This window comes from Perna viridis, chromosome 11, assembly GCF_037379345.1.
Source record: "Perna viridis isolate PV_CMFRI_1.1 ecotype Kerala chromosome 11, ASM3737934v1, whole genome shotgun sequence".
NCBI classification, from domain to species: domain Eukaryota; kingdom Metazoa; phylum Mollusca; class Bivalvia; order Mytilida; family Mytilidae; genus Perna; species Perna viridis.
The window spans coordinates 6,389,327-6,401,288 of NC_142455.1; positions in this window are offsets into that span (position 1 = coordinate 6,389,327).

Consider the following 11,962-nt stretch of genomic DNA (forward strand, 5'->3'; position numbering starts at 1 on the left):
ATATGTATTTCTTGAGATAGTTCGTCAGAGTATTTCGCCAATTCATAAACTAGGTCTGGTATCAGTCCATATTGTTTTCTTTCTGTATTGGCGTAACTTTAAAGAACTAGAGTAATCTATGCACAAAATGTTGCTTGGTAAAAGATAGTGTATCAATTTGACATACTTTTTGTCGAAAAATCGTTTTTTGCTTTTCAACAATAACAGATAATCTTTTTATATTTTATATAATTTCGCATATTTCTAAACGTAAGCCTTGAATATGTTTACATATATAGTGTTGGAATGTTTTTCGTGCGCGAATATTTTTTTACTTCCAAAGTGTGCAAGCATAATTAAAACAGCAGGGACGATGATTTTACAGTACAAGCTAGACAATATGAGGGATTAACATGGGGATCAGGTACCGTCAATAGCAAAAAGGGCCTTTTCTGTCGGCATGCCCGACACTAGAACTAGGTGACTAATACTATCGTTGTATTAGCTAAAAATACATTTCTTACGCCAGAACAGCCTGCGCCTGACAATGTATAATGATTTTTTGTAAACATGCCATTGGAAAAATATGCCCTGTTATATAAAACTTGATATCCTTTCTCGATGTTGCGCATTGTGTGTAGTCTAGTTTGGCAAATACAAATTTAATCATATTTTATCACCCATACATACATAAACTTTTGAGTTTTAAGTTTCATTATTGACATTCTCATCAATTATGGAAAAAAGTTTTCCATTATATCCAAAATAGTGTTAAAGATGCTGACAAATACCAACTGTATGTGGTTAGGTATACACACATAGAAAACAGCTTGTTTATTTCTTTCACAGGAACTAAAACTGACTAAAATAACTATTTCAAGTGAAGAAACACCAAATCAATAAGCATATTTATCAAAAATAACAGTTTAACTGCATACATGCAGTGTTGTTAAATGTACTCAAGGCATGAAAAGGGTGACTTCAGTAAAACTCTACTGCAGCACTGAAAAGGAAGAAAGTGTCATAGATTCTACTATAAAACACCACTGTGCCAACATGGTAACCGATAACTCGACAATATGTAAAATGTTTTGTCAATATTTCTTCCATCCCACTAATCATATGTACCAAGACGACGTGAAAGCATTGTACAAACGCAAATCATTTGGAAGGAAACTGTTCTAATTTTTCCAGTAACAAATACGACTGGGAAAATGTGTTTATAATCTCTACACTATTGGTTTTAGTTAAAGCTGTTTATAAGAAGATCATTTTTATATTATTCGAGGGACAGGGATTCCACATTAAAGTAGTTTTTGTATAATTCAATTACTTCGGCCGAATGATAACTTTGAACAACAATTATGCAATTCAAAGTTAACAGTATAAAACCTGATAAAAATTGTATATCAACGTCAAGAGGTATTTGAATTACATCGAATTCGGCCTTGGAAGTACATAAGTCAAACCAGTAAAGACAATGCATAATATTTAGTAAAATGTAGTTCATCTATGCACAGCAAAGAAACCTCAGTTCCAACTGGAGTTAAAATGTGTAAAAATGTGTATATTATGCCAAATTTGGGGAAAACACTGAAACGTAATATATTTTTCATTGTAGGAGATTTAAGCACGTTCAAGTTCAACAATTTAAACATTTCATTTTGTATTTTAAACTTATTGTGTCAAGACAAATTTCGTCAAAATATTTGGTTTGATGAAGCATGAGGCCAACAAGTCTTGGTCGAAAACCCACCAACAAAAGGAAAATAACAAAATTACCGAAGTGATGAATTTCAGGCAATAGCGAAAAGTCCATAAACAAATGGAAATATAAGGGTGAAAACTGTTAAGATGGAAACTACTACAATAGTCCTAACTTGATACAGCATTTCCGATAGAATTAAGGGATTAAGCCAGGTTTATATCGCGCTTAAGTGTAACCTCCTCTTCCATTACGATTAATTATTTCCGGTATATTTCAACACAAACGAGCAGCATAAAACTTAAGGTTATTTTTTATGTGAAATTACGAAAATCAAACAAAAATAAATAGCAGTCTTTACCCTACCGGTGCACCTGGTCCATGCTCCTATATTTCAGTGGAGTCCGAGTTGCGCATTTGCTTTTGTTACTTTGTATGTAATATTTTAGTTACTTTATGTTCTTTGTTTTGTATGTCTGTTTTCCATGTCTGGTCTTCGTTCCTGGATTACATTCTTTTGATTACCGCTATAACCTTGGTTCCCTTCATTACTCTTTTTAAGTATCATGCAAAGTCTGTACTATGATATACACCCCAAAAAAGGCTACACATTTTTATTTTTGTTAAATTTTGTGTTGTTTTATGGGTCTACATGATGGAACGCATAATCATTCACTCCAATCTATCTGTTCTTATGAGATATAATTCACATCGAAAATATGATACTTTTTGTTGTATTTCAGTGTCATTTGCAGAGTTGTCTCCCCTGATTTTGAATTCTATAGTGCTTTCCTTATACTATATATACATATGTTTACTATACAAAAATAAACAAAATATCAAAAATAAAAAAAATATGTAGGCTTTCCAACCATGAATCACATTTGCATGATTCTTAACTGAGGTACATATGTACTACTTAAATAGGATTGTTGATGCTGGCAATAGTCTTATCCTTATCATTTCCTTCCACAGATATTAAAACTTCTGATAAAAAAGATATTCCAAATCAATCACGCAAAGTTCTACTCATTCCTGAAAGAATAGAGAAAACGCTGATTTACTCCCCCATGAGACTTTTGAATGTAATACCGACAAGTCCCCGGAGCAATTTTAATTCAATGCATTTAAGACAAGAAAGAGTTTATTTTAAAAAAATAATTCTATTAATTCATACAGCTAAAAAGGACGAAAGTGTCAATAGATATCGACAGCAAATAGCAAAACGTCAGTAGAAGGATGATTCAAATACGTTATAATCCAAAAACATGACCTGACTGTGAAGCAGAGACGATCTGCCAACCGAACAAAAAGATTACTCACAAATACTGCATATAAGGGAAACAAGACGTCACAAAAATAACAAACAAATAAAATCAAAACAAAACAAAAACAAACAACAAACAAACAAACAAACAAAACCAAAAACAACGAGAAAAAAAAAAAAACAAACAAAAAAGCATTATAAAAACAAACCTCCTCCAGAAAATTAAAAAAAATCAATTTGAAAAATAGAAAACTTGATGTTTACAATTTTTGACGCCAGTAGCTTTATACCGTGGTTACTTAGAAAGAATATCAGTGCGGGATACAATATCCGTTACATTAAAGGAGAAAGTTCAGTAAGGACCCCTTTTGATCTCATAATTTGGGCATTTTGTAAATTTAATGAAAGCTGATTTCTGGGTAGTAATTGTATAGTAAAATGGTCGCAAAAACTGCATAAAAGATGTTTTTGATGATATTTATGACGTTATTCCAGAAATAATTTGTGTAACTTTTACAAAAACCTTTCACTTTTAATATTTCTGCAACTTTTTAAGATGGTTTTTGCGTGGGACAGAAGTATTCACACATCCGTTGACTCAAGATATTTTACACGAGTTGTAACAGACAATTATACACAAAATATATGAAGCACGAGAGTCAACACACGTGTGGTCATTGTTAAAAGAGAGAAAAACTGTACAAAATTTGTTGTTTTTCAGCCTTTTTATCAGATTTTTTCAATCTCAGCCAAGTTTAAAGAGCATATACGACCGTATATGTTCAAATTATAAAACCCAATCAAATCAACTATAAAACATATTAAAGAGATAGAAAAACAACATAAAACTTTCTTCATGTGGACCAAATTTTGACCTTACCGAACCAACTTCTTTTGTTGTATTTACAGTGAAACCTTTCTGTATTGAACTACTTTGGGACTGAAGTAATAGTTCCGTTTAGGAAGGTGTTCCGTTTATACAGGTTCAAAATGTATTGAAATTAAAATAAAGGTACTTCAGGATTGGCTACATTTTTTTCTAACCCGACTTGAAAAGAGGTATGCATGTGCAAAGATACAACTTAAGATGTAAAAATGTTAAAAAGAAAACCAACAAAATCAACAATTCCCAGCATTTTTGTCAAATGACACACACACACACACACACACACATATATAATTGTGGCACCATTATGACGTCATCACGAAGAACTAATGCCACTGATAATTTATTTTCCTAATATGTATATATTTTACTATGTTTTCTATAAATCTTATGCTCTTCCATCAAAATTGATATTCTGAACAATAAGCATAGCTTAATGCCCCTAGCTTCATCTTTATTTAGATTATAATTTTAGAGTTTAAATGCTGTATACAGATGTGATTGAGACCTAATTGGAACATGTCGATGGTTCCCATTGATTTTCAATCCTTTATAATGAATCTAAGGTATAATTCATATAGAAACATGGCTTATTTGTGGATAAATAATCAATTTAGCAATTCGTAATAATTTCAGAGATATAATAAATGAATGTCTGTTTCGCAGATAAAAACCAAACTCTGCAGGGCATTTCATTATAATGTATTATGAATATTCTTACCAAACCCGCTGATTTTTTTTGATAAAAACTAATGAAATGAAAACATGGTCATCTCTTGTGTTGTCAGTGACTACTTGGCCAGATGAATACATTTTAAGAGTAATCTAGGTGACCGCGTTTCGAGCGTAAATCGAAAGAAATAGACAGGGACAATAGACACCCACAATAAAGAACATGGAACAACCATAATGACACGCACAAGGAAACAAAAGTAAATGAACAACCCGAACTCCAATAAAAACTGGAATCATAGATCAGGTGCACCGGTAGAGTAAGCATCCTCTGGTTTTCTAGAAACATCCGTCGATTTGCTGATGAAATATCACGTCCGGGGTGGAAGAATTAGAAAAGGAAGACTATGACATGCTGAATAAATCGATTCTCATTGCGGACATGTAAACAACATAAAGACACACGAGTTCAGTGATGACTTTCAATGTTAGGTTTATTGATGAAAAATAATTATATATTAAACATTTACAGGGAACGTTTTATTAAGTGAAGTTGATAATTTTTAAGAAATAACACAATAATGGCTGAACCGACGACATCTAATAAGAAACAACACAGAAATACATATAAGCATATGGACCAAAAAAATGAAAGCTCTGAAAAGCGGGTTCACAAGAGTATATGTAGTCTTTGTTTTTTTGTTTTTTGTTTTTTTTAGGAGGGGGGATTCATTTGACTATCAAGTGATGGAATCTGTTATAATCAGGCAAAATTGAAAATTAAGGAATCATGCTCAGACATAGATAATGTAGGCACATAGTTTATGATCTATTGGAGACGAATATACAATTCGTTCAGAGCATGTAAAAAAAGCAAGTTCAAAGCTGCAATAGAATGACACGGAAAGGGATTTATTACCCTTTGATGATGATGAAAATGGCATTGCATTTCATATAATCTATACCTTGAACTACCGACACCAAACAAAGAAATTAATGCCTTTTCTGCATTTTAGATAACATTTGGAATACTTTTGCTTTTTCCTCCACCATGATTCATCCACTGCCTGATTCTTTAGTTGGATGATTGCACTTGAGAATTCCAGGAGTTTCGCGTTGTGTTTCTTATTTCAATAGCAATATTCTTTAACATTACATTCATCACTGATTTGTAATTATTTTGAATAATAAGGATTTCGATCAACAAAACCTACATTTCATCACGAAATGCATTGTTTATTTTTATTTATGTAGATTTGAAATCAGATTTTACATGTTCATTTTGAGATAAAATATTGGGCAATTATTCATTAGACTTAAATCAGTATGTAAATCCTTTTTTTGTTACCGTTTTGTCTGTCAAAGGTACAGTAAAACTTGTTTAAACGGAACCCTGAATAAACTGATGACCAAAACGGATTTTTGCGCCAGTCCCTTCATTTCAATGTCAAAACATTTGAACTTGTATTAGTCAAACACATTCCTAAACAGAGCAATTCCTTCAGTCTCAATAAAGTTCGGTAGAGATGGATTTCACTGGACATGATAACCATTAATCTTGTTGATCATCATGGAAATTGTTTGTATTAGTTATTAGTTTTTGGTTTTCTTATATCGTCTTAGTCGATGGTTGTTGAATTTTAATCACTTTTTTATTCAGTTGCGTCTTTAATTTATTGTTCTGGATTTATTAGAGTTATTCTCCCCTTTAACTGAAGACTACGAAAGGATCACAAAATCATATTAGCATTTATTTACAGAAAACATAATTAAAGAACTGTTCAAGCAAACTGTATTATTTTGCTGGGTCGGAACAAAAATATAATTAAACTTCAAAATGTATTTAAGCCCATAAAATACAAACAAAAAGCCCCGGACCCATTCAGCAGCTGTGCACTAAAAATATATCTGTCTGTGCAGATAAGAAATCTTCTAAGCAGGATGTGTAATACACACTTTGTTAAAGCGTGTATGATATATTTTTTTTAATTGTTGTGTTTTTTGTACATGCATTTTGTTTTGTTTTGTTTTGTTTTTAGTTTTTTTTTGTGGGGGTGTGTGTTCTTTTTGTCCCGAAAAACACTGTGAAGCCTATTTACATAATATAAAGTAATCTTTAAGATAATTCTCTTATTTTTACGTTTTAATTCCAAAGTATTATTTCATAACAGTGAGCATTTGCAATGATATATTTCAAACCTTTTGCATAGTATGCTCTGCACATTCAAACATTGCCTATAATCTCCAGACCTACTGTAATTACAAAGTACCACTTGCCGATTGTCTTCTGTTTACTTTGATATCCACTTCAGAAGATAAATACCTACAAATTAGATTTAATCTGTGTTGATTAACTCATGAATCGAATATTGGCGGGAGAAAATTGTAACCACGTAGCTCTTTTTGATGCATTATATACTTACTTACATACAGCAGCGCGGTTTATCTTCTCCACAGGAGATTGCGCATGCTGACAGTCTTAAAGTTAATTATTTCTTATTTCAGTAACAGGTTGAGCCCCGGTAAGCCTCATATACATAATGCTAAGGGTTTCTGTGCTTTAACATTAACCTTTATCCCCACCTTCAAACTTTTTATCAATAAAAAAGTACCTTTATTTGTGTCTTAGATACAAGATCAAGTTATGAAGTTCATGTGGTAAAACATGGTAAATATCACATTAAAACAAAATACCGGTAACGATGCCTTACATGTAATTCTAAACGCTGCCGCTACGAGAATTGCATCGCGACGTCGAGCCGTTTTGGGGTTCAATTATGGTTCATATTCTACGAAGTAGCTCGTACTTATCGTTCAATTGATTCATATGTTTCTCTTCCATTATCACAAATCAAATTTCACAGTTTCGTTGCAGTTCTGCATTTAGCATACCCACGTGCAAAATAAGTAACATGTTTGATCAAAATATTTTTGGTGTCAAGAGATTTCTCTAGACTGAGTGATTTAATGACGCTGTTTCTGCCATTTTGTAAGGAGATTATCGCTTTATGGCATTAGTTCATCATGAATCTTAAGCTTTTCAAAGGGAGATTTTCATTTCAGAAAAGATTTATTTGTGTGATCGTCTGGCAAAATACCTTCTGTTTTGGTTGCAAAAAGATGAAAGTCACATGGCATAGCCGACTAAATACCTTATCAATGAAATGGTCTGATTCACTACCTGGAAAACCTAGAAGTACAAGTCTAAAGAACGGAATCGAAGTCGTTAATTGGCGAAACGGTATTGAATGTTAAACGAACAAAACTGCTGCAAACGAAAGATAAAGTTTATCATTTACAGACTGTTAAGTTCATGCACTATGTTGGCTATAATACAAACAGTCACGAGGATGGGAATAACAAGATCACTCGGACTTAATTAACGCCCGTAGCTACTACATTCATTAAACTGAGCTTTTAAGGTTTTGCTTCTTCATTAAAAAATTTATCTTATCCTCATAAATATCAATAATTACTCCCTTATTACAGTTTTCGACTTTTTAAATTAATCCTGTTTAAATGTTAACGATGTTGTACAAGTTTTGGAAAATAATTGCCGGACCAATTTTCTTTATCGTGGTCTGTTTCAATGTTAGCTGTTAGTTTAACTAAAGTGATAAAAGACTGAAGTGAAAAAAAAAGATTGAAAGCCAATACCATTCTTCAATCCGAAAACTAAACATTAAATGAAGGAATAGTAATTAATTGTGTACTTTGAGGGCTATGGAAGTATGCATCCTGTGAACCAGCTGTTGATACAGCTTTGACGTACAGGAACTTAAGTACTTGAATCTGTAAGAATCAGGCAAAAATAAAAATAATGGACCATGCTGAAAAAATATAAGCTCATTATTTATGGTCTTTTGAAGACGAAATGCATTTCGTTTGGCATAGAAGTTCCAGAAGATGCAGAAAAGCCGAGTTCAAATTTACAATAGAGTGTAAGGTGGAAAGTGAGTTATCTCCCTTTATTCAATGTGTCATAGTTTTCCTTTCTTTCTTTGTCTACCCCGGACTTGACTTTTTGAGCAACTCGGCGGGTGTTTCTAGAAAAGCAGAAGACACCCTACCGGTGCACCTGGTCCATGCTGTCAGTTTTAGTGGAGTCCGAGTTGCTTTTTTACTTTTGTTACTTTGTATATATTATTTTAGTTACTTTATGTTCTTTGTTGTGTATGTCTGTTTTCCATGTCTGGTCATTGTCCCTGGATTACATTCTTTTGATTACCGCTGTAACCTTGGTTCCCTTGAATATTCTTTTGATGAAATTGCAATGCATTCCATATTCATATAATTTACCACTAAAAATTAATGTAATGTCTGCATTTAGCATAGCATTTTGAACATGATGTCATTAACAGACTTGTGTGAAAACCTGTGATTGTGTGCAGTCTGACACTCGTGCAAGAAGCATCCTGTGTAACAACGTTTTTCTCGTTAGTCAGTTTTTGAACGGGTTAAGCAATTCGCGAATGAACAGAAAAAAGTATGTTGCATGCCCAAAGACTGAAATCATAGTTTCATAAGTTCTACGACGGTCACCATGAACCAGTTAATCTTAATGTTCTCTCTGCTTCTTTTTCTTTACCGGAGCCGGAAATGACCTTTATTGGACAACACGGCGAATGACTTACAATAAGCAGGAACTGCTCAACCTTCTTGGGGACCAGACTTATCCCCTTTCCCTTTTCAGTTTATATGCTCTGGAACGCGTTTTAGCTTATGGATTTATCGTCGTTCACGTCCCTCATGATCATTTTCATTGGTCATGCACTTAGATAGGTTACACTTCAACCCTTTAAACATAAACCGATCAATTTTATTGTTACGCAAATTTTACTTGTTGATTTGACTATTCTTGTCACTTAATATCAATAAAGGCGATTTAATGATAGTCTATTGATCTATGGAAAAAGGAAACAACAGACCTTGAAACACAACAACTGAGAAGTAGAATCGGAAGAAGGAAATTCATTTATCAGACAATCTTTAACAATTACTTACGAAATGTAGGCGGTCATACATAATAATTATTTTGACGACATCAAGGGCTGTAGAAATCGACTTTCTTTCATTCCCACCATCTTATCGTCTATAATTGTTATCTACAACAACTAAAATCGAGACCTACATAGTAACAGACTTTCGTTTTCTCTAGCTCTTACTGACAGCAGCAGACAACCGGCTTTCCGAAATTCTTGGACATTAATAAAACCAAACGTCATTTTGGCAATTCGGATGTCTGTTATAACGTTGACTAAAATCATTCACCTTTGCCCAACTTTGCAGGATTCTTGCATTTTCTAAGATCGACTGACATAGGCTAACTACGCTTCGATTATATCGAAACAGGCACGTCAGTCTATTTTTGAGAGGGCTGGTTGCAGCGTCAGGAGTTAATTTTGAACGTTAGACGCTGTTCGGAGCTTTAACTTAAATTATTAGTCTTGACTCTTCCACATGTGCAGTACTATTGGGTGTGTAATGTCTCAGGTCATGGTTACCATTACTAAACATATTTTAATTACTCTCCTTTTTCGAAATTAGGACAATTGAATTTGGTATATCCTCCCGTCCATTTTCAGGTTATAATTGTTTTTTTTTATATATAACTTAATATGTCTTTATAGATTCGGAATTTCAATAAATAAAGCGTGGTTGGATTTTTTGTTATCCAGGTACGGCAAAGGTCATGGTAGTCATTTAGATGAATTTCGCGAGACGGCCTGAAGGAGTTGGCGTTTTCCTTTTGTGCCAAAAGGGAGGCCTTTTACGCCACAACTCTTTTGGATAAGTTTACTTTTCAATTTTCGTAGTTAAATTGCGTCAATGAATTAATGATCCTGTTGCACCAGAATACAGGTAAATTTATATTTGATGTTGTCTTAGTGATACATTATATGCGTGGTGTGGTTATTATATGTTATTCACAATTTAAAAAAAAAATCTCTTTATAACTGGTTGTTCATCTCTTTGGCAAGTATACTAGTCTTATGAAAATATACAAAATATAAGACTTTCATTTTAGCTTAAAAATGTACATGTAGACCCTCATCCTTTTTCCGGGCTTGGGAGCGACAACTTTCCTTGGCGGAGTTAATTTTTAGACCCCCTATAAGTGTACATTACATGTATCTTCCCTATACCAATGTGATCCGATGGAGCTGTGGTTTTTAACATTATCCCCCGCCGAATAAGTTCCAATATTTTACACTTTTTTTGTAAACTTCCGGTATATGACTTAGCTGTTTTTTTCTTCACTGTTTGTTTCAAATATTAACCAATTTCTAGGAATCAGTTTTCAGTTGGCGTCTGAGTCATTTTCTAATTTAATCGCCCAACTAGCTTTATGAGCATCTAAGTAACTTTTGACGTCGGTCATTTTAATCCCATCGCTCATAGATTCTGACATTAAGATTTCTTTTAACTTTGTCGGGTTTTCCATCCTTTATGGAATTAAAACATTTTTTTTCAAGTTCTTAGCGATATTTTTTCTGGGAAAGAAACTAGTTTACCTAATATTGTAAATTTCCTCTTCTTCCAAGACTGTGTAATTTTTTGTACCTTTCCAAGTTTCTTCTCCCATTTAAATCTTTCACATTTGGATTTTTCCAATCCAAATGCCCTCTACTTTATTCTATTTAATGATAACCATGAATATGTCCCAAATAATTCAATTTCATTCATCACTGAAATAACCTTATCTGCAGAACTGCAAAAACAAAATATTATTATCTGCTAGTTGTGAAATTTTGATGTTTTGTATCTTGACCATCAATTTTGATATTTATACCCTTAATATTGATACTGTTTCTTACACGTTGTGCGATGATTTCGAAGGATGATACAAATAATAAAGCGGATAAAGGACACCCTTGTCTTATGCGTAAGATTTTCCATATTGGACGAGTAAAAGCCGTATTTGACGGCTTAATCCCGTATTGGCGCAATTTTGTATTTTGTATTGTATTGGCAGTTTTTATCATATTAAAAACAATGATATGTTTAAATTTATTCCAATATTTTCTGTAGAATTCAACCGGAAGTCCGTTTAGTCCCGGTGCGCGTTTAAGTTTCATTTTAAAATAACATCTGTACATTCCTGGATTGTAATTTTACTACCACATTTGGATATGTCTTCATCTAATGCATTTTTATCTAGTATTGTATTTGATACATATTCTTCTGCTGAGGATGAATCAATGTATAAGTAGCTGTCTTTAGAAGAATCATGCAAAATCGGAAAAATGTGATACACCCCCCAAAAAAAGGCTACATATTTTTATTTTTGTAATTAAGTTGTTTTATGGGTCTATTCTATGAAATGTGTAATTATTCATTCAAATCTTACTGCTCTTAGGAGATAATCGTCATTGAAAATACAGTAGATTCTATTGTATTTGAGCGCCATTTACAGAGCTATCTCCCTTAATTTGGAAATCTACAATGCATT